This window comes from Rhinolophus hipposideros, assembly GCF_964194185.1.
Source record: "Rhinolophus hipposideros genome assembly, chromosome: 6".
In the NCBI taxonomy this organism is placed as follows: Eukaryota; Metazoa; Chordata; class Mammalia; order Chiroptera; family Rhinolophidae; genus Rhinolophus; species Rhinolophus hipposideros.
In genome coordinates this window covers 44,704,326-44,725,942 of record NC_138052.1, presented here as the reverse complement: position 1 = coordinate 44,725,942, position 21,617 = coordinate 44,704,326, and the positions used below count along the sequence as shown (strand labels likewise).

Here is a 21,617-nt window from a genome sequence, read left to right as displayed (position 1 = left end):
AGCCCATATGAAAAAAGCTACGTACTGTATGTTTCAACTGTATGCCATCAACTGTATGCCATTCTGGGAAAGGTAGACCCACGAAGACAGTAAAAAGATCAGTGGTTGTGGGGTTGGGGGTGGGAGGTGATAAGAGATGAATAGGCAGAGCACAGAGGATTTTTAGGGCAGTGAAAATATTCGGTATGATATTATAATGATAAATACATGCCATTATACATTTGTCCAAACCCATAGAATGTACGACACCAAGAGTGAACTGTAATGTAAAGTATGGGCTTTGGATGATTATAATGTCAGTGCATGTTCATCCTGGGTAAAAATACGTAGTTTGGGTGAATAATGTTGATAATGGGGGAGGCTACTTATGTGTAGGGACAGAGGGTATATGGGACATCTCTTTACTATCCTCTTAATTTTGTTGTAAACCTAAAACTGCTCTAAAAAAGCAGTCTTTTTTTTCCCCCTTAGAAAAAGTAATATGAAGGTCTTGGCTTAATTTTATTCTTATATTTTAGCTTTTTCTCTATTTTTAACGCATCCTAGCTTTTCGACCTGGGTTCATTTTTCTTTTCAATCTTTTTAATGATTTAGTTTCTGCCCCAATTAACAAAATTCATTAAAAAGATGTGACTTTATGTTTTGTTTAAGATATTTGAAAATAAGGATTATGTTTCATGGTGATTGATGGATCTAAAGTTAGAAATCTTCATTTTAATGTATAAAGCAAACCTTAGGTGAATGCTATTCTTCAAGAGCCATTACACAGACATAATGCCCCTTCCTGAATTGCTTGATTCTCATTTTCCATTTTCAACTGATTTTTCTTAAAATATGCTGTTTTCTAAAAATATAGCCAAATAATATCAGTTTATAATCTATACAGAAAACATTACTTAAAGTGTTTTGAAAATGTTTTTACGCTCAAATGTATTAGGGTGAAGATGTTTTGAAGAAAGGAAGAACAAAGAAATAATAGTGGAAAGTGTGAAGCCTAGATCTAGAGGACCATAGGCTGTCTTTAAAAATAGCCCAAGATGTGAACTGTATAAATTAAGAAATACTGAAACCATTCATAATATCAGAACACTCTTCAACCTAACTGGATAAGGCAGGTATTATTGTGTTTCAAAAATAAGACAATCCAAAGGGTATAATCTTTTTGTTATAAGATGAATAAGTTCTGGGGATCTAATGCACAGCATGGTGACTATAGTTAATAACACTGTATTGTATAACTCAAATTTCATAGATCTTAAATGTTCTCACCACACACAAAAACCATGGTCTCAATGTGAAGTGAAGGATGTGTCAATTAACTTGATAGTGGTAATCATTTCACAACGTATACATATATTCAATCATGTTGTACACCTTTTTTTTTTAAAAAAAAAAAAAGACAACAACATAAGACAGTAATTAATCATGCCAACACAGGATTCTAACAGATCTGGGTTCAAAGTATGAAACCTAAGGCATATAAGTAACGAAGTCACTTACTACTGAGCCACAGTGTTTTCATCTGGAAATGAATCTAATGCATCCACAGTGTAGCCTGTTGTGATCCGATGGTAACTATAACAAAGGGTGAGCGTATGGCTTTGGCACACAGTAAACACTCAGTGGCATAAGCCAGTATTATTAATCATTAAAAGACTTTTCTTTGTGTATGACAAAGTACCTATATCTGAGGGATTACAAACCTTGTATGTATTATGTTTCTTTATGCCCCTCCTTCAAATCATAAGGAGATAAGTTTCTTCATTTGAGTTCCAACTAAGGAGAATGTGCTGCTTCTTTTTTTTTTTTTTTTTTTTTTTTTTGTCCTTCATGTCAAAAAGTTATTAGGCTAGTGGTATTATTCTTGTAAGAGGATTCTTAGAAAGTTCAATGTATGACTTATAGAGATTCTCTGTGCTCTTCTATTTTTTAATTACAGTGGACGCTGTTTATAGAAACGTTATCATTACTTGTATCTTTGCATGGGTATTTAATAACTGAGAACCATTTCAAGCTTTGCTGCATTTCTGCATGAGTACCATGTCCAGACCATTAGGTCAGAAGACTTTAGAAATGTTTGCATGCAGACCTGCCTATTGTAGAAATGAGATCAAGGATATGGGGATTAATGGCAGCTTCCCTCTAACATGCTCCAAACAGACAACATGAGCAAAAGAAGGTCAGGTCAACCTTCAGTTTGCCCTAACCATTATTATTCCTCACAAAGAATCCTAAAACCCACCACAGAACAAGGCAATGGTATTTAATGCTGAATTCTCTAATGCCTGTTTGACCCACCTAAGGCAGCTCTGGAAGTCATCCTTCTTCCTCACAGCTATAAGAAGTGGCTCAAGCTCCTTTGAGAGCCAAGTGACAAAAAAAAAAAAAAAAAAAAAAAAAAAAAAAGAAAGAGAAAGAAAGAAAGCAAAAAAGGTGTTTCTGACAGGAAATGGCACCCTGCAGGCTCCAACATGCTAGAGCCTCCCAGCTTCCCAGGGACCCCGCTGTCCTGTTTGCAGCTGGCTTTCTGCGGCTGATTTTCAGCCTGTCAGAGAGACTTTTCTCAGCTTCCATGCAGACAGGAGTCTGTAGGCCAGGGCAGCTGAGCATGTCTCCCAGGGAGGCTGGCGGAAAGCCCAGGCACCTCAGGGAATCCAGGAGGTTGGAGAAGGAATTTGTTTCCTCTCCTTAGCCAAGGACTACAGTTGGCTTACATTTCTGAACCCAAATTGGATAATTAAGACTAACAAATATTAAACTTAAATAATTATGAAATCTTAATGAATATTTTTTAAAAATACCTATCTTTTATAGAAAATCGCTGCAGAAAATAAGCTGGATTTTTTTTTTCACCCCTCCTAAACATCAAATTTCTTAATAGGATAAGGACCTATTTGGAGAGTAGAACCAACAGTGAATGACTCATTCATTTGTCTCAAAAACAATAAGAAGAAAATCCTATTTTATATCTAGATTTGCTTAGGGAATGAAACTTGTATAAATGTCTCCTACTATTTGAGTTGCAGCTGCATTTTTTTCTTAATGTAAGTATCGGAATATTAAAGTTGCAAACAAATCAAATACATAGAATAATAATTTGGGTATCAGATAGAACTACTAATCAACTCGTGATGAGTATGCTCACAAAACTTTTAGCCAGTTTTATTCTGCTTCCAATAATGAATTTTTGGTCTTTATGATGGAATTGAGACTATTTGCAATGTGAAAACTCATCTTGTGGGAATTCTGATATAAATTTTCCCATTTTTCAAATGAAATCATCTCAAGATTTAACTTGCACTTTGCTTAGGGAAAAAAAATCCTATCATTTCTTCATGTGTAAGAAGCAGCAACCTTTTGCAGAAACATCATAAGATGCATTGATACATTTTACTGTAATTGCTGTGACGAAAGTTATCCTTAATTACCTGACTTTCTTTTTTCCTCAATGCCTTTACTTTGAGACATGAGGGGAAAAAATCTAGTAGGCACACATTAAAAAGACAGATATGATCACAGGTAAAAGCAAAGACAATCTATCCAGAAGGCTTTAACGCCTGTCAGCTTGAAGCTGAAGTTCCGAGTATGACCTGTTGCAGGGCTAAAAGGAATGGTAATTAGTATTCCTCTCCTTCTTCTTCACCTTCTCCTTCAACAGAATCGACACCAACCTCCTTATAATCCTTCTCAAGGGCAGCCATGTCCTCACGGGCTTCAGAAAACTCTCCTTCTTCCATGCCCTCACCCACGTATTAGTGAACAAAAGCACGCTTGGCATGCTTGGCATATATCAGGTCAAACTTGTGGTCCAAGCATGCCCAGGCCTCATCAATAGCTGTTGTGTTGCTCAGCACACACATAGCTCGCTATATTTTGGCCAGGTCTCCACCAGGTACCACAATGAGAGGTTGGTAATTAATGTCAACTTTGAAGCCAGTGGGATACCAGTCCACAAACGGGATGCTGCGCTTGGTCTTGGTGGTGGCAATGGTGGCATTGACATCGTTGGGAACCACATCACGATGATACAACAGGCAGCAAGCCATGTGTTTACCATGGTGAGGGTCACATTTCACCATCTGGTTGGCTGGCTCAAAGCGTGCATTGGCGATCTCTGCTACAGAAAGCTGCTCATGGTAAACTTTCTCAGTAGAGATGACAGGGGCATATGTGGCCAGAGGGAAGTGGATGCGAATTTCAGGTTGATCTGGAATTCGGTCAGGTCAACATTCAGGGCTCCATCAAATCTGAGGGAAGGAGTGATGGAGGACACAATCTGGCTAATAAGGCGGTTAAGGTTAGTGTAGGTTGGGCACTCAATATCAAGGTTTCTATGACAGATGTCATAGATGGCCTCATTGTCAACCATGAAGGCACAGAGTGTTCCAGGGTGGTGTGGGTGGTAAGGATGGAGTTGTGAAGCTCAACTACAGCTGTAGAAACCTGGGGCCTGGGTAAATGGAGAACTCCAGCTTGGATTTCTTGCCATAATCGACAGACATTCCATCAGCAAGGAGGTGAACCCAGAACCAGTTTCCCCACCAAAGCTGTGGAAAACCAGGAAGCCCTGAAGGCCTACGCACTGGTCAGCCAGCTTCCGAATTCAGTCCAAGACAAAGTCAGTGATCTCCTTGCCAACGGTGTAGTGCCCCCGGGCATAGTTATTGGCAGCATCTTCCTTGCCTGTGATGAGCTGCTCGGGGTAGAAGAGCTGGCGGTAGGTGTCAGTGCGAACTTCATCAATGACCATCGGTTCCAGGTCTACAAACACTGAGCTGGGCACATGCTTGCCAGCGCCTGTCTCACTCAAGAAGGTGTTGAAGGAGTCATCTCCTCCTCCAATGGTCTTGCCACTTGGCATCTAACCATTGGGCTGGATGCCATGTTCCAGGCAGTAGAGCTCCCAGCAGGCATTGCTGATCTGGACACCAGCCTGGCCAACGTGGATGGAGATGCATTCACGCATGTCTACGGGTTAGCGGGCGCAGGTAACAGAAGTAGACAACGGACACAGGTTACTTTTCCTGACAAGCTAAGAGTCAAGGTAAGTAACGCACTCTGACTTTTGATGTTTTAAAGGAATTCCTACACATACTGGATTGCAAATATGAAATATATACACCTAATATTGTGATGATGTTATTCAAGGACAACATAAAAGGCTTTGTTTTGAAATTCAAATACAAGGGTAGGCTTCTTAATTAAGGTTGTAAGAAGTGCACAGACCCTCTTGGTTTGGTGCTTAGAAGGTTCACATGTTTTTAAATGTGTTCTCAAATCACCCCCAGGAACAATGTGACTGTACCATGTTGAAAGAGTTCAAATCACCCTGGCTTTTTCCCTCACTCCTAGAGAAAGTGGAGGCAGGCTGAGTCCTATTTAGCACATCCTTCCCTTTAAAGCTGATTTGTCCATTCCTTTGTCTGTTTGACTGCCATCCCAGGTAGCAGAGCTGATTATCTGGACACTGTAACATTGTCCGCAATGGTCATCTATGTTTGGATCAATGATGGAACAGCCCAGGTGTTTCAGTCCATTTTCTCACACACACACACACACACACACACACTATTTATGTAGCCTTCTAAATGTCTATAGCGCTTCACAGTGAAATAATTGGAGCTGTTCTATTTGTTTATTCCTCTCATCCTAAAATATCCACCTCACTCAATCCTTGTGGTGTAGGAAAATGGACTAGTTACATTACCAAGTCTCAGAGGATTGACACCAAATGAAAATCGATAAAAGAAAATCTGACTAGTGTATCCCTTTAGTATCTGTGCTATGATATTTCCTTTATTAGTGTCCTCAGAATTTTGTGGATGGTGCTCATGTTAATTTGGATTCCCCTAGAATCAGACCTTGTAAGGAGGCTTTGAGAACAAATAGTTTATTTGGCAGCTGTACTCAGAAAGCACCAATAAGGGAATGCAGAAGTGAGATAAAGAAGGCTGTAAGCCAATAAAGGGTGTGTCTTTGACTGGGTTACTGCTTTAGGCAACTGTCTTGCGAGGGAATGCTGGGAGACAACATAGAATATAACTCAGATTTGTCCTACCTAAGGAGCAACGAGCATAGATATTAATATTTACCTCCAACTTTAATAAGTTATTAGCCAAGGATGTTTTCCTGGGGTCAATAACCTCTGGGCATGTCCAACCTGCCCTGCATGGGATTTGGAAGCATCAGTTGGAGAGAGACAAAACTTGCAGTAAGGACACGTGCCAGTATGGTCATGCTGAGTGACTAATAGGCAGAAATAAAATAAAGGTCAGATACTACTCTTCTTTACATAGCAAATGTGATGCCAAAATATTTTAAGTCATACTGTAAGTGATAATAGCAGGACTGTTATATACGCAATAATTATTTTCCCATTGCCTATTATGGGTCAGGAAGCACTGAGCTATACAAGAATCTTAGGGTAAAAGATTTTGTGAATAAAATGCCCATCCTCATTTAGTTTTTGTTATTCTTGTTACACATGCATTTTCATATTTTAGGTGTGTATAAAGCATTCTTTACCACCATTTCCTCCCAGGAAATAAAAAAGTTCTAAAGAGGTTGGTATGGCATCTTTTGGACTAAATAGCTAGCTCTCCCACCCTTCCATCTATCTCTGTCAGTTCTCATAATCTTGGTAAAAGCACAGTTGTGCTAGAAATTCAGCAGAATTTTATTGTTTTTATTTCCAAGGCCTGATTAAATGTGAAAGAACATCCTGGTCAATTGTTTTATATTTCTCATGCTATGGGGAGTTATGTAAATATATGAAGGACTAGGTATTGAAAAACATGTATTTTTTTTGTTAATAGATAAAATATTTAAAATATGATATAACAGATAGCATATTTAAATATGATATGATGGATAGAAAAGCATCAAAATACATTTTATCATGTTAAGTCAATGGTATATCTTCTCTACCTGTGTGGAAACAAAACTATCATTACATTTTCAAAAGATCTCTCAGCACAAACCTGTTGCCTTAGAAGTCAACAGGAAGGCTGTGAAATCAGGTCTGCAGGGACAAGTAATTCTGCTCAAGTTACTGAACAAAAATTAGATTATGTTTAGCAACAGACGGATAAAAGGGGGGAGGAAAAACATTTTGAATTTCATAGTAATCACAAAGTACGATGTCAGTGTAAGCTTTCAAGATACAGCAATCTCATTTTAATCTCATAAAACTTTTCTGAGCTAGGTATGGTGCTACTTCCCCTCCATTTTTCCAGGTAGAAAATAAGACAAACAGTCAAGATCTCCCTGCAAGCCCATAAAGAAAAATAAATAGAAGGTAGGGGATGATGAAGTTAGTGGTAGCTGCTATTACTCATTCTCCCTTTGTCACAGAAAACCAAATATCATGCCATAGGCCACTGAGTAATGCACTCTGAAAGAATCTCACCAAGACTGAAAAAGTTTGGTGTTTCCTGCAGACATATAAACATAACAAAGAAAAAATTCTAACTTAGTTTTGTATCTAGATTAGCAATTATTCTAGGAACCTCTTCATAGTAGTTGGATTTATACTTCTATGATATTAAATGGGGATTTTAAATATGGGTTCATATGGAACAAAAATAATGGATTATTATTTCTGGCTTTTATTATACAGAACAAGCATTTTTCCCAAAAATAAGAGCTAGCCAGACCATCAGCTCTAATGCATCTTTTGGAGCAAAAATAAATATAAGACTCTGTCATATTTTACTATAATTGAAGACTGGGTCTCCCGGTCTTATATTAATTTTTGCTCGAAAAGACGCATTAGAGCTGATGGTCCGGCTAGGTCTTATTTTCAGGGAAACACAGTAAAGCCTTCAACTAATAGTTCAATTAAGTTTCAGAAATCAATGGATATACATCACTATAACAGTTCTTACTAAATATGCATGATTTATTTTAATAATGTTTAAGAGATATAATTTATTAAGTATTCCTATCCTGGAGATATTTTGCCATGCAACGGGCACACTGAATTGAGTCATGAAACAGCTCTCTAATTAGAATTGGACAGTCAATAATAACAACCTATTTATACAAATATAAGACTTTTATTAAGATACGAGATTACATAGTCATATAATTTATATAAAATATCTCTTATGACCTTTATTTGTGAGAAAAGGGAAGTCCAGAATCTTGAAGGGCTTTAAAATACAAAATACAAAATAGAAGCATTAATTTAGTCATTATAAATGTAGCAAAACATTTCAGTAGCCTAAGATAACAGCATTATCATACTCAGAAAAAAAACACGTGTCCATATAAAAATGTGTCCTATTTGCATGTAAACCAAGACAAAATATGGATTCCTAATAAAAATGACAATTTAAAAGTACAAGTAAATCACTATTAGATTAAAATATTTTGGCATATAAAAAACAACAATGTAAATCTATAGTTTGATTCCACACAAACAATTAATTTGGTAACCACAAGTGACACATCCACTCTTGGCACAAATCTTGTCTTCATTGAAGGAGTCAGTGAACATCCATACTTATCAAAGAACACATTGGCAATATACCAATTAGCTTATGATGTTCACACAATTAAAAATAAAATTGTTTTTGCTCAGCCACGGTGACATACTGAGTCTGGTGCTGGTAGGAAGCCAGGATATATTATTATAGGGCAAAGACATCGTTTGAGCAATTTTCTCTCTCCTCCGAAGAGATTCTTAGATTCCTCAGCATCTAGGCCAATTTTCCCCAAACTTCTTGTCAAATAAGATTTTTTCTTCCACATTTTAAATCTGGAAACCAATGCCAAGCAACATGTATATATAATAAGTAGGGAGTATTTTAAAATGTCCACTGCTAAGTTCAGTTCAAAATCACATCTAGCTAATATTGTCTACAACATATTTTTTGTGAAGGATTATGACCCTCCAATCTCCTAGTCAGTGTACTCATAACAGGAAATGATCTCACTGAGGACTTGAACTTAATGACAAAGCCATGTTACTCTTAATGGGTGTATGAGAACACACTTCAGGTCTTAGGAAATGCAATCGAAAGACACAAGGGCACTTTTCCCTGGCAAAGAGAAATAATGATGAAGAAAGTCTAAGTGACTACAGGTGACCTGGGCTTTGACAAGTCTGCAAAGAAAGGATATTTTTTGCTAGGTAGACTAACTTTCTGTGCATTCATTAGATGCACAGTGATTTCAATTGTCATCTGATAATTATCAGTAAATCAATTATTTTCTCAATTATTGATTGACAGAAATAGGACTAGAAACCACCTTCCACAAAGAGACAGACCCAAATCAAAAGATTCCAAATGACAGAATCCAAATGGGCTAAGCAGAGAACTGTTTTCTCTTTCTGCCTTAACCAGGTGAGCAAACAAAACTGAATGCTTAACATGGGAGGGGAATTTTATCTGGCCTCTTACACTAGAGTCATCAAAAGACCAGAGTCCTTAAGAGTTCTGTTGGATTGGAAGATCCAACCTGGATTCAGATCTTAAAAATACCCTTAATCTTTCTATATGCAGGCATCTACTTATGTTTAAATTAAAAAGTTAAATTAAATCCATTAACATGTTGATCATAGTCAGGAAGAGTCCGTCAATCTTTTAGGTAAAATTATTTAAATTAAGGTAAGTCATTTACTAAAAGGTGGTTTAGGGGTTGAGATGCCTTATGCCTTTCTCTGTAAAAAGTAGAAAACAGGTAGGCAAAAATGTATTCTAAATTATTCTGAGGGGAGAGTTAGTTTAGTGAGATCGCCACAGAAATGTCAAAAGTAATGTTGCCCTGGCTTTTCCATGAATGAAGAAGAAAATCAGGCCATGATAAATCCAAGATATTGCAGCGTTGAGCACGTTAATTACTCTACCAGATCATTATATTGGGACATTGCTTAATGCATTTGCATATACTTGGAGGAAGTGAGGGAGAAAGAAAATAAAATTCGCAGACAAACTAAAACTACAGTAGAATTGTAGTTACAGTTAAATGGTACATTTTTAGGTCTATTGTTTGCACTATTTTTAAACTAATCTATTTAGGTATATTATGTGAATAAAATCTAATGTTTTATCACAAACAAATTATTCCAGCTTTTTGGGGGTATAATTAACATATACCCTTGTGTAAACTTAAGATGATTTTACACATCTACATACTGCAAAATAATTACCATAATTAGTGTTATAGTTAATACCTCCATCAACTCACATAATTATCATTTTTGGTATGTGTATGGTGAGAACATTAAAATATACTCTCTCAGCAACTTTCAAGTATATAAATAGGACTGATAACTATAGTCACTATACTGTACATTACATTCCCAGAACTCATTCATTATAATGAATGAATTCAGTAAAGTTGCAGGGTACAATACCAATACACAAAAATCTGTTGCATTTCTATACACTAATAATGAACTATGAAAGAGAAATTTAAAAAGAAAACACCGTTTTTAATTACATAAAAAAATAATAAAATATCTAAGAATAAATTTCACCAAGAAGGTGAAAAACCTGTATATTGAAAACTGTAAGACATTATTGAAAGAAGACACAAATAAATGGAAAAAAAAATTCATGCCATGGATTGGAAGAAATGATATTGTTTAAATGTCCATACTACCCAAAGCAATAAACAGATTCATACATATAATATATTGTATGTCAATTATACTTTAATTAAAAAGAAAACAATCCTTCTGCATAGCAAAGGAAATCAACAAAAAAACGAAAAGGCAACCTCCTGAATGGGAGAAAATACTTGCAAATCATTATTTCTGAGAATTAATATCCAAAACATATAAATAACTCATAAAATGCAATAGCAAAAAAGAGCGATCCGATTTTAAAAAATGGACAAAAGATCTGAATAGACATTTTCCCAAAGAAGACATACAGATGGCCAACAGGTACATTAAAAGATGCTTAATATCATTAATCATCAGGGAAATGCAAATCAAAACCACAATGAGATATCATCTCACACCTATTTGAATGGCTATTATCCAAAATAACAAAAATAACAAGTATTGGTGAGGATGTGGAGAAAAGGGAACCCTTGTGCACTATTAGGGGGGAATGTAAATTGGTGCAGCCACTCTAGATTCCAGTATGGAGGTTCCTCAGAAAAATGAAAATAGAACTACCATATGATCCAGCAATTCTACTTTAGGGTATTTATCCAAAGAAAACAAAAATACTAACTCAGAAAGATACGCATCCCATGTTCACTGAAGCAATACCTACAATAGCCAAGATATGGAAACCAGCTACATAAGTATCCATAGGTGGATGAATGGATAAAGAAATTGTGATATCTACCTATCCATCCATCCATCTATCTACACAACAGAATATTATTCATATTATTCAGCCATTAAAAAAATGAAATTTTGCCATTTGCAACTGCATGGCTAGAGCTCAAGGGCATTATGCTAAATTAAATCAGTCAAATAGAGAAAGACAAATACCATACAATTGCTCTTGTATGTGTAATGTAAAATACAAAAAACAAAAAAGCTAAGCTCATAAATACAAAAACCAAAAAAGCTAAGCTCATAAGAACAGACGAATGGTTGCCAGAGCCGGGGGTTGGCAGGGTGGATGAAATGGGTAAACAGGTTATTTTTTTTTAATTTACATAAATTTTATATAAATATTATTAACTATAGTCACCATGCTGTACATTACATCCCCAGAACTTCACATTATAACTGAAAGTTTGTACCTTTTGATCAAGATCTTCCCATTTCCCCTATACCCCAAACCCTTGGCAACCACCATTCTATTTTCACTTTTTGTGAGTTCATCTTATTTAGATTCTCCAGCTTAAAAAGCAGTATATCTCTCCTCAGACAATTCAAAGACCAACCCCCCCCCCCACAATTTAACTTCATTTAATTTCCCCTTAACTCATATGATTTTTTGTTATATATTTTAATTCTTTCAGTTCAATTTATTCAATGTCATTAATATTTTATAAAGCCAAATTTCATTTTGATTTATTTGCACATTTATCATCTTTATTCTTTATTGTTTCCTGAACCTGTGGGATCATTTGCCTCATACACAAATAACTCTTAATGCAGGTTTGTTGGTGATAAATTCAGTTTCTGTTTGGCATTATTTTTTAAATCTGAAAACTAGTTTTGTTCCATTCTTTTTTTTGTTTTACTATTTCCACTGAGTATAAATTTATAGATAAGAGGTTATTTTCATTCAATACACTGAATATAACATTTCACTGTCTTCTGGCTTCCACTGGTGTGCTGCATGTTGTTCTAATCTGTTAAAGGAAATCTGTCTTTTTCCACTTGTATTTCTGTTGTTGCAATTTCATGGGGGTACATATCTTTCTGTTATGTGCCTGAGTATGGTTTGTTTGCTTATTTATTTACCTATTTATTAATTAACTTTTTTGGGACTCCTTGGATTCTTTAAATATTTGGATTAAAACTTTTAATAAGTTCTGGGAAGTTTTTAGGCAGTATCTCATCAAATACTACTCTGCATCTATGTTGCCTGTCCTTCTAGAACTCCAATTAGATGCATGTATGTTTTCCCCTCTTTTTCTTCTCTTACCCTCCTTTTACATCTTCATCTTACAAGCATGATTGTTTCTTCTGCCCCATCTTTCAGCTTGCTAAACCTTCTTCTTTTGTGTTTAATATACTTGTAAACTTATTTAAAAATTCTTAGTTTCAATTCTTATATTTTCAATTCATAATTTCAATATGACTCTTTTTCAAATCAGCTATGTCACCTTTATATAAAATTTCAAATTTAGCTTTTCTATCTCAATGAAAATCATAAATATATATATTACATATATATAATGTAATATACATAAATTTAGTGGTATTACAGTGGTATTAATTTTGATAATTTAAATATCTTAGGTCTTGCTGGGCCTAATTTTCCTTTTTAACTTTTCATTTGGAAATAATTTCAAAATTAAAGGTAATTTGTAGGAATAAAAGGAGCACATAGAGCATCCATCCAAGCTTTCCCTAATTCAAATACTGTTAAAATTTTTTAATTTTGCCCCTTTGATTTGTAATCTCTCTCTCACATACACACACACACACACACTCACAGGGTGCCAAAATAATGTACACACATTTTAAGAAAGGAAAAATATGTAATAAAATTGTAATACTTAATATACATCGATTAAAAAAGATGACTACGTCACATTTGACTTGTGCAATTATAAGAGGTGCTCAAAGTAATTTTAATACAGTTTTCCTTTCTTAAAATGTGTATACATATTTTGGCTCCGTGTGTGTGTGTGTGTGTGTGTGTGTGTGTGTGTGTATGTTTATCACCATGTAAATATATATACGAAGTAATTATGTATGTATAATATAAACTTTTTCTCTGACCAATTTCAGAATCAGTTGCATATATGACTCTTTACTCATAAAATATTTAGTATTTAGTTTCTAAGATAAAGATATTACCCATATAACCACATGACAGTTACCAACTTTAGTTAATTTAACATTGTTATAATACTGCAATGGCTGAATGTTTGAGTCTATTCATATGTTGAAACCCTAAACCCAATGTGATAGCAACTGGAGCCTTTGGGAGGTAATTAGATTATGAGGGTATAGCCCTCATGAATGAGAGTAGCACCCTTATAAAAAGAAGCCAGAGAGCTAGCTAGGTCTTTCCATGATGTGGAAAGTCAGTCTACAACCTAGAAGAGAGCTCTCACCAGACCCTGACCATGCTGCCACTCTGATCTCAGAAGCCCAGGCTCCAGAACAGTGAGAAATACATTTCTATTGTTTATAAGTCACCCCGTCTAGGGTACTTCGTTGTAGCATCCCAAACTAAGAAAAATACTTTAATGTATTTCTCCATTCAATATCCTATTTTGTGAATTGAAATAATAATGCTATTTTTTAGTATATTTTCCCTCCCATACAGAATCCAATTTAGGACCATGTATGGCACTTAGTTGTCATGTCTCTTTTGTCTCCTTTAATTTGGAACATTTCTATATCTTTTCTTTGTTTTTTATGACATTGACATATTTGAACAACATACTAGTATTGTTTTTCCTCTTTTAAATAGAATAACCTCATTAAGGTTTATCTGTTGTTTCCCAATGATTAGACTCAAATGATACCTTCTCAACCATAACACTACATAAATGATACTGTCTTCTTCTCAGGGCATCATATATGGAAGCACATATGACTGTCTACCCTTCATTGACAATGGTAATTTTGATCACTCGGTCATTGTATGTCTGGTTTGAATGTATACTGGGTATCATACAATGTATATACTGGGTATCATACAAAAATTATTTGTGAAAGCATTTCAAGCCTAGGATGATGCATTTTCCTCCAGAGAGGCTTTTCATTTCCTTCTTCCAGGCACTCGAGGTACTAGCTACCCTGAAACACCTTAACTTGGTTCCAAAGCTTGCAGTTTTCCAGGCTGGCCATATGATATGGAGGTGGATTTCAAGTCCACACAAAGACTAGTTTGCTTTCAACAAACTTACTCCTAAGGTGCAGCTTTTAGAAGTCCAGTCCTCTGCGAAGGATGGTGAAAACTCTATGAATGTTCTTAGATTCCACCCAGATACAGAAGACCACCAAAAGTGCAATTCAGCCTCTTAGTCATGTCTTCCTGACAATAAAAAATATCCTTAAATGCTGGACACATCACCTCTGTGAGGTCTGTCCTCTCCCATATTTCAGCACTGTAATTCTTCATGACCTACAGTGCTTTTAAATTTTATTATTTTTCTTCAAATTCCATCCAACTTCTCTTGTTGCTCTTGGTGCAAAGGGTGGTTCAAAATCATGTGTGTAGCATTATTGGAAGCAATGTTTAACAGAAGATGAACACTCATCATTAGTCAATGGCCACTGAGAAATTTCTGCATTCATCCAAATAACAATGAGGTACATTCTATTACCTCTTCTCACATACTTTAACCCAAAAATATGGAGTGGCAGCTTCCAAGAAAGCCTAAAATTTATTTCAAGTAAGTCAACTGAAGTGGACATAATTTCTTTTCAATTCCCCATTAACTTTCCTCTGGGTCACGATCAGCCCTTATAGAGAGTTCCAGAAAAGAAATGTACAGATGTGTGAGTCAGCACCATCTTCTCCTAGTCTCATTGATTAGGTTATATGACTCAAACTGTGGCCTTTCCCAGAGTTATCAGGAAAGAATCTCACTCACGTTCTGACATCTTTAATTTGGAGATTGCTGGTTTGGAGTGGGGGAAGGGAGGGAGGGTGAGATAGTAAAAAGAGAGAAAGAGAAATTGCCTGGGAATGAAGCCTTGTAGAAGCTAGCCAGAATACAAACATGCAAGGATAGAGAATACCCCCATATCACTGGTTGAAACCTTTGATCCTGACATCACTGAAATCCCCCCTGGAGTGCTCGGTTATACAAGCCAATAAATTCTCCTAAGCTATTTTGAATTGGGTTTCTGTCTCTTATAACTCAGAGTCTGAACTGATTAAAAAGTTTTACAATCTATGTACACAATAAAATTCTGTGTATAACTCTAGAATGTCTCTCCTCTCAATGCAGGTCAGTAAGCAATAACCAAATGAGGAGGAGAAAGCATATAAAATGATTATAGTGTAGCACGGAGTAAATCTAAAGAGAAGATAGAAATGCTAATGAGCACATTTAATTTTCATGTAGTCAAATCTTTTCATGTTTTTATTATTGATAAGTTGCCTCGGGAAAAATAAAATGCACATACATGGTAAGTGTATAATACTGCTCCCAAATGAGTCCACACAACCTTGGTTTCTTCCATTATCCTTATATAATATAGAATGAAAAGTGAGACATGAGCGAACAAGATAATCATTTTGAAAAGTGGTTGAACACAGCTGAGGAGTTCTATTCCATTCCTCCATACCTCTCATCTGATTCTTAGAAATAGCCTCTAACTCATTTCCTAGCAGGCTCTCTTTTTTTCTATTGTCAATTCTACATACGGCAGCCAGAAAACACATCACCCTACCTTCTCAATCAAAACCATTCAACCCATGACATTTCAAATTCTGTAATCCTTTATACAACCTACAAAGGGCTCATTGGTGGGCCCTGGCTACCTCTCCAACCTTATTTCCTACCACTATTCCTCACTCATTCTTTCTAGTAGCACTGAGTTGCTTTAGGTGTTGCCTGGTGTGCTTGGGTTGCCTGACATACCAGATTCATTCCTTCTGCAGCACCTCTGACTGGAGGATTCTTCCCCAGATAGTCACATGGGTGTTCCTTCATTTAACTCAGGTCTCTCATCGAATATCACATCTTCTAAAGAACTGTTCTTAAGTACCCTACCTAAAACATACTGAGCACTCTTCCTCCACCAGTCTTTATGCCCTTCTACTGTTTTGTTTACATTCATGATACACTACCTGACGTGTTATGCTATGCTGTTTATCTGTTTGTTGCCTCTCTCCCCCTTCTCCACTCCTTCTGTCCCTCCCCCTTTTCTATTGCCCCTTCTCCTCTGTCTTCCTTGCCCTCTCCCTCTCTCTCTCTCTTCACCTCCACCCCTACTAAAATGTAAGTTCAATGAGAGGAGGGACTTTATATTACTCCCTGCTGTATTCCCAGTCTCTAGAATAGTACCTGATACATCACAGACACTGAACAAATTATAGTTCACCATATATATATGACTATATAGTTGACTGTAATTGAGCTAAATATTTTTGAATTTTTTTAAGCTACCCCCCAAAAAAGAATAAATAAGCACTATACAAAGAAAATACTGGTTTACCAATAAAAATATAAGTTCCTCAGTGAAAATAATGCTTTCCATTCAAAAAAATTAAATCATAAACAATATTGTACATTGCTGAGTTTGTTTTTAATGTCTACCCAGAATATCTTTTATATGTTCTTGTATGTCATTTTTGTAGTATGTACATGACATTTCTGTTAAAAGCAATATATATTGCATGTGTACAATATCCAAATATTCATTTATCCTATTCATTATTACTTTAGATGAGTTGCAGTTTTTGCCTGGTTTGAACATCATTTGCTAAAAAATAAAATTTGAATAAAACATATAAATAAAAAGTTTCTAAATACTTTTTTTATAATTGTGGAATACCTATTTGAAAAATTAAAATGAAAATATAATATTAACTTTGCAAACACTGTATTTTGCCAATTAAATTTTACAAAATTATCAACTTAAATTTGTTACAAATTATTTTTATCATTTCATCCTTCATCAGTAAGGAATTGGGCTCTTGGAATTATAACGTGATTTGACAGGCATAAGAGAATATACATGCCAAATATTTTCTAAATCATTAGATGACAGATTAGGAAACAGCCTAAATTATTTTTAAGAAGTCCATGTAGCTATGGAGTCCTACTAAATCATATAATTGTGTGCCCAACATAACAGTCATTCTGCCACACTCACATATAAAAATAGTTCATGCATATAAAGTAATACAGAAGTGGGTATATAATTTTAAGGTACATAAACTAAGGTTTTATCTTTCATCTTTCCTGTGTTCATGTATTATCTCTTTCTTCATTCTCATATATTCTGATATCCTGCTATTTATTTGGGATTTTATAGTACATTAATTTAGTTTTGAGCTAACACTGGATATTATAAAAAGTAACTGAAAAGAAAGCAAAGCAAACATGAGGAAAGAAACTAAGACGTGATTAATGCCAAATCTAACCTTTCTGCTCTGGAGCATCTAGAGCCAAATATAGCCCATGTTGCATTTAACAGTCTTTTTCGATCTCAAGCTATAAGTACTCAGTTTCTTGAAATATGCACTTGATCTTAGCCAAAAGGCCGAGAAGCGATCTTGAAATATAACGCTAATAGATTTAGTCAAAAAAAAAAAAAATCCCATGATTATAATCCATGGTCCCTTGGATGTTAAGCCAGATCTTGCTGGGTAAATCTTTTGCAACTGGCAAAGTTGTAGATTATAAATATCGCAATGACTATGATTTAAAAATAACTAGGAAATAAGGCTTCATTCAGGTTTACATTCCAAGTCCCAATAGGAGTTAATCATTGAGTTTCTGAATACTGAAATCATTGCTTACTATATTTTTGATTATTTTTCATAATTTTATATAGATCAAGAAGACCATCCATCATAAAAATTTTTCATGCCACTGATGGCATAATATAGCTCTCACATTCTGAGTTATAAGGGAAAATTAAGTGCAGGCTATCATGTTCCCATACCAACTAAAAAAGGAAAATAAACTATCAACCTAAAGTGAGTCTTAAAGAAATTTAATAATACAAATGTACTCAACTCTTCATTTCCATCCACACCCTCCCCCAAAAGAGCTTTGGTTAGCGACCAAATATCTTAATATCATTTTAAAGAGACGACATGGAAGGCATCTTATCAGAGGGTTTTTGAAATCTGATTTTAAAAATACTACTTACTTAATTTCCCAATTTTAAATTGAAATACAAAATAATGAAACAGCATAGTAAATGATATGACAGAGAATATAAATAATATAGACAGAAATTATAGCCAAAGATTGAAAAAGATGAGCTGTTTTCCCAGTTTTTAGACTATCCTGGTCCTACTCGCTTGAAATCTCCTTTCTAGTGGCAAACAGAGATAGAGAGATGATAGAGATAGAGACAGAGACAAATTATACATCTATGTGCATGCGCGCATGCGTGCACACACACACACACACACACACACACACACACACACACACTATATTTGAAATATCACCTCCATTGTTGAACATGTTCAGCAGAGGAAGGAAAGTTGAAAATTCAATTACTCCACACCAAAAGCCAATAAGCAAAAATAGTTCACTTTTTGTTTGAGCCAGTTGAAGTCCTGGCTATATCAAAAAGTCTTGGCTCATTTTTGAGCGTTGAAAATGTTACCTAACCTACATATATCTTAATCTCAGTTTCAATGTCTATAAAATGGAGATATTAATAACATCTACCTCATAAGGTTTTGCTAAATATTAAATCATATAATTCTCATAAAGTGATTAGCAATTCTATATCTAACCTAGTAACAGTCCAAAAATTACTTACTGTTGTTATTGTTATTCTTAATAAAAAGCTTAATGAGATCAGAACTATTGCCCCATTTATAAAATAATATTTAACTTCATTTTCAAATTTTGTTATGTCAAACCTCCTAATAATGAATCTCCTAATCATGAATCGAACATTTAACTACAAATGTAATTTAAATAAATATGTTTTCAGTGTGCGAGAGGCTGTTGAACATCTTTTTAATAAAGATACCCACAATTTTTTCAACTATCAACTGGTGTTCGTGGGGACTTTGGAGAAGGTGAGTAAAATCTCTGAGCTCGACAAGGAAAAGACAAGGAGAGGCATGATTTTGGCAATGATATCCCTAAAACATACAGTGGAGAGAGAAAGAGGAATTTTAACACTATATAAGCAAAATAGATGGATTGTATACAATGGGACCCAGTCTCAGATGATAGTCTTGGCAGACCATTGGAGAGGGTGCTGTCCGAAACAAGTCCTTTAAACAGCTACACCATGGTGACTTCAGAATGACCCTATCTAATCACTGGTGTACTGCCTCAGAAAATAACATCTTTAGTATGAAGAAATTTTAAATCAGTTCACTTGATAGGACAGATAAATAGATAGAACTGTAAAACAGTGCTTTAAAGACGAGATGACACTATTCTTCTCATTGCTGTCTCTTTGAAATTAACTTGAGCTTAATATTTTTAAGGTAATGTGACAATCCACTGGACAAAGATACCAAGGTAGTCTAATGATATGAAATGTATTTTACTAAAGAGAGATAATGTCATTGAATTCATTTTCCAGAGTTACTGGAGAAAAATACATACTTCACGTTGTTCCTTCCTTCTGCACTTCAAGTTAACAAATTAAATCATATATATGCAATAAGGGTATTTTTTTCTCATTACATTTGGTTATTTGTGTTTTTTTAAAGATAAACAACTATTATGGGCAATCTTACCTAATGTCTATCTCTTCCCTGGGGTAAGTATATTTACATGTATGATATTTTTGCCATGTTACTAATTATCTGGGAGTATATTTTAACGAAATACTTGGAATTTGATAAAGAATTAGGAGTCAGGCTGTTTGAGCTTAGTGTTTATTAGCTGGAGCAAGACAAGTATGACAAGAGTTTAGTGAGCAAAGGGGACAGCATTAGGAGACAAAGTCTGAGAAATGGGCAAGAGGCAAGATCAAGACAATGAAAAATATTAGAATTTGTTCTTCCAATAGAGAAAGACTGTCTGTCATGAGGAATGAGAGTGAAAGAAAGTTCAGTGATGAAGATGTTTTGATATACAGAAGAGAGTGAGAGATCACTTTTGAAGACAATAAGCATTGCATTACAAACGATAGGATGAACTCACCTGTACAAAAAAAAGAGGTGAAAAATCTCACGTCACTGAGTAGTGGCAAAGAAGTTAGAACCACCAAAAGGTTTTGCTTATATTCAGTGCAAAATACCAAAGACAAAAGAGAAAATCTGTTGTGCTTTTATCATTTTTAAAATTTGAAATGTCAAAATATGCTTGTAAACTGGAGATAAAAATATAGGAAAGGAATCACCTATTTTCCCACTATTTTATAATATATTTATAATTTCAGTGTTCATAAGTGTAGGTTGTATTTAGCTACAGTAGGACATATATAACTTTGTACCACGTTTTCCCCAAGAGACATTATAGCTTATGTATTTTTATTTTATTATAATCCTTATATTTACTTTTAATGGTTGCATATTACCCACAAATGTGCATGTCTAAGAGTATTATTGGCCATTTCAGTTGCTTCTGAGTTTTCATTACACATAATACATCCATCAGCATCTTTAAACATACAACCTTTCCCATATTTTGTACTATTTCCTTAGGATAGATTCCCAGAAGGAATATTAATGGATCAGACACTATGAATACTTTCCTAGTTTTTCCCCCTACATACTGCCAAATTGCTTTTCAAAAGGGCTGTGCCAATTTTAATTGCAACGAACAGTTTCTGAAAGTACCAGATTCACTGCATCCTTGCCAACATGGGACAAGATTATTTTTAATACTGCCATTTAGTTCGTAAATAACAAGTCCTTATATTGTTCATATCATTTTTAATCTAAGAGACCAGAGGATGGAAAAGGAGAATATCTGAAAGTAAGGAACAATCTGACAAAAAAATCCCTATTCTAGTAATGATCTTTGTGGTCAAGGTGGTTAAGTAGATGCTGGAAAATCACCAAACGAGTTCACAATAAATCTCATACACGTAAAACATGCTGATAGGTAAGTGTAAACCTGGGCAGTAGCCTCAGGAAATGTCATGAATCCAACTCTTTGGTCTAATATAAATCAGCACTATTAGTCATGCAACTGAAGACAAGGAAAGCAAGATACTCACGTGTGAAAATAAACAAATGTACATACACTTTCAAAGGAATCCAGCAACTCTACTTCTAGGACCTACAGATTCTTTCATACGTAAAATAATATGTACAAGAATATTCATGACAGCGTTGGTTGTGTTAGCCAAAAGATTTAGAAAAATATAATTGTTCATCAGAGGGGACTGCTAAATAATA

General features: G+C 35.1%; 1 protein-coding gene and 1 pseudogene across 5 annotated transcripts in view; both read right to left on the bottom strand.

The window, feature by feature from the left end:
- The window catches only part of B3GALT1 (beta-1,3-galactosyltransferase 1), a 531,946-nt gene that overhangs the window by 500,425 nt on the left and 9,904 nt on the right, over window positions 1-21,617 (bottom strand). The gene's annotated exons all lie outside the window — the stretch shown is intronic.
- Window positions 3,618-4,966, bottom strand: LOC308498940 (tubulin alpha-1B chain-like; annotated as a pseudogene). The gene has a single exon. The product of its transcript is annotated as a tubulin alpha-1B chain-like (transcript).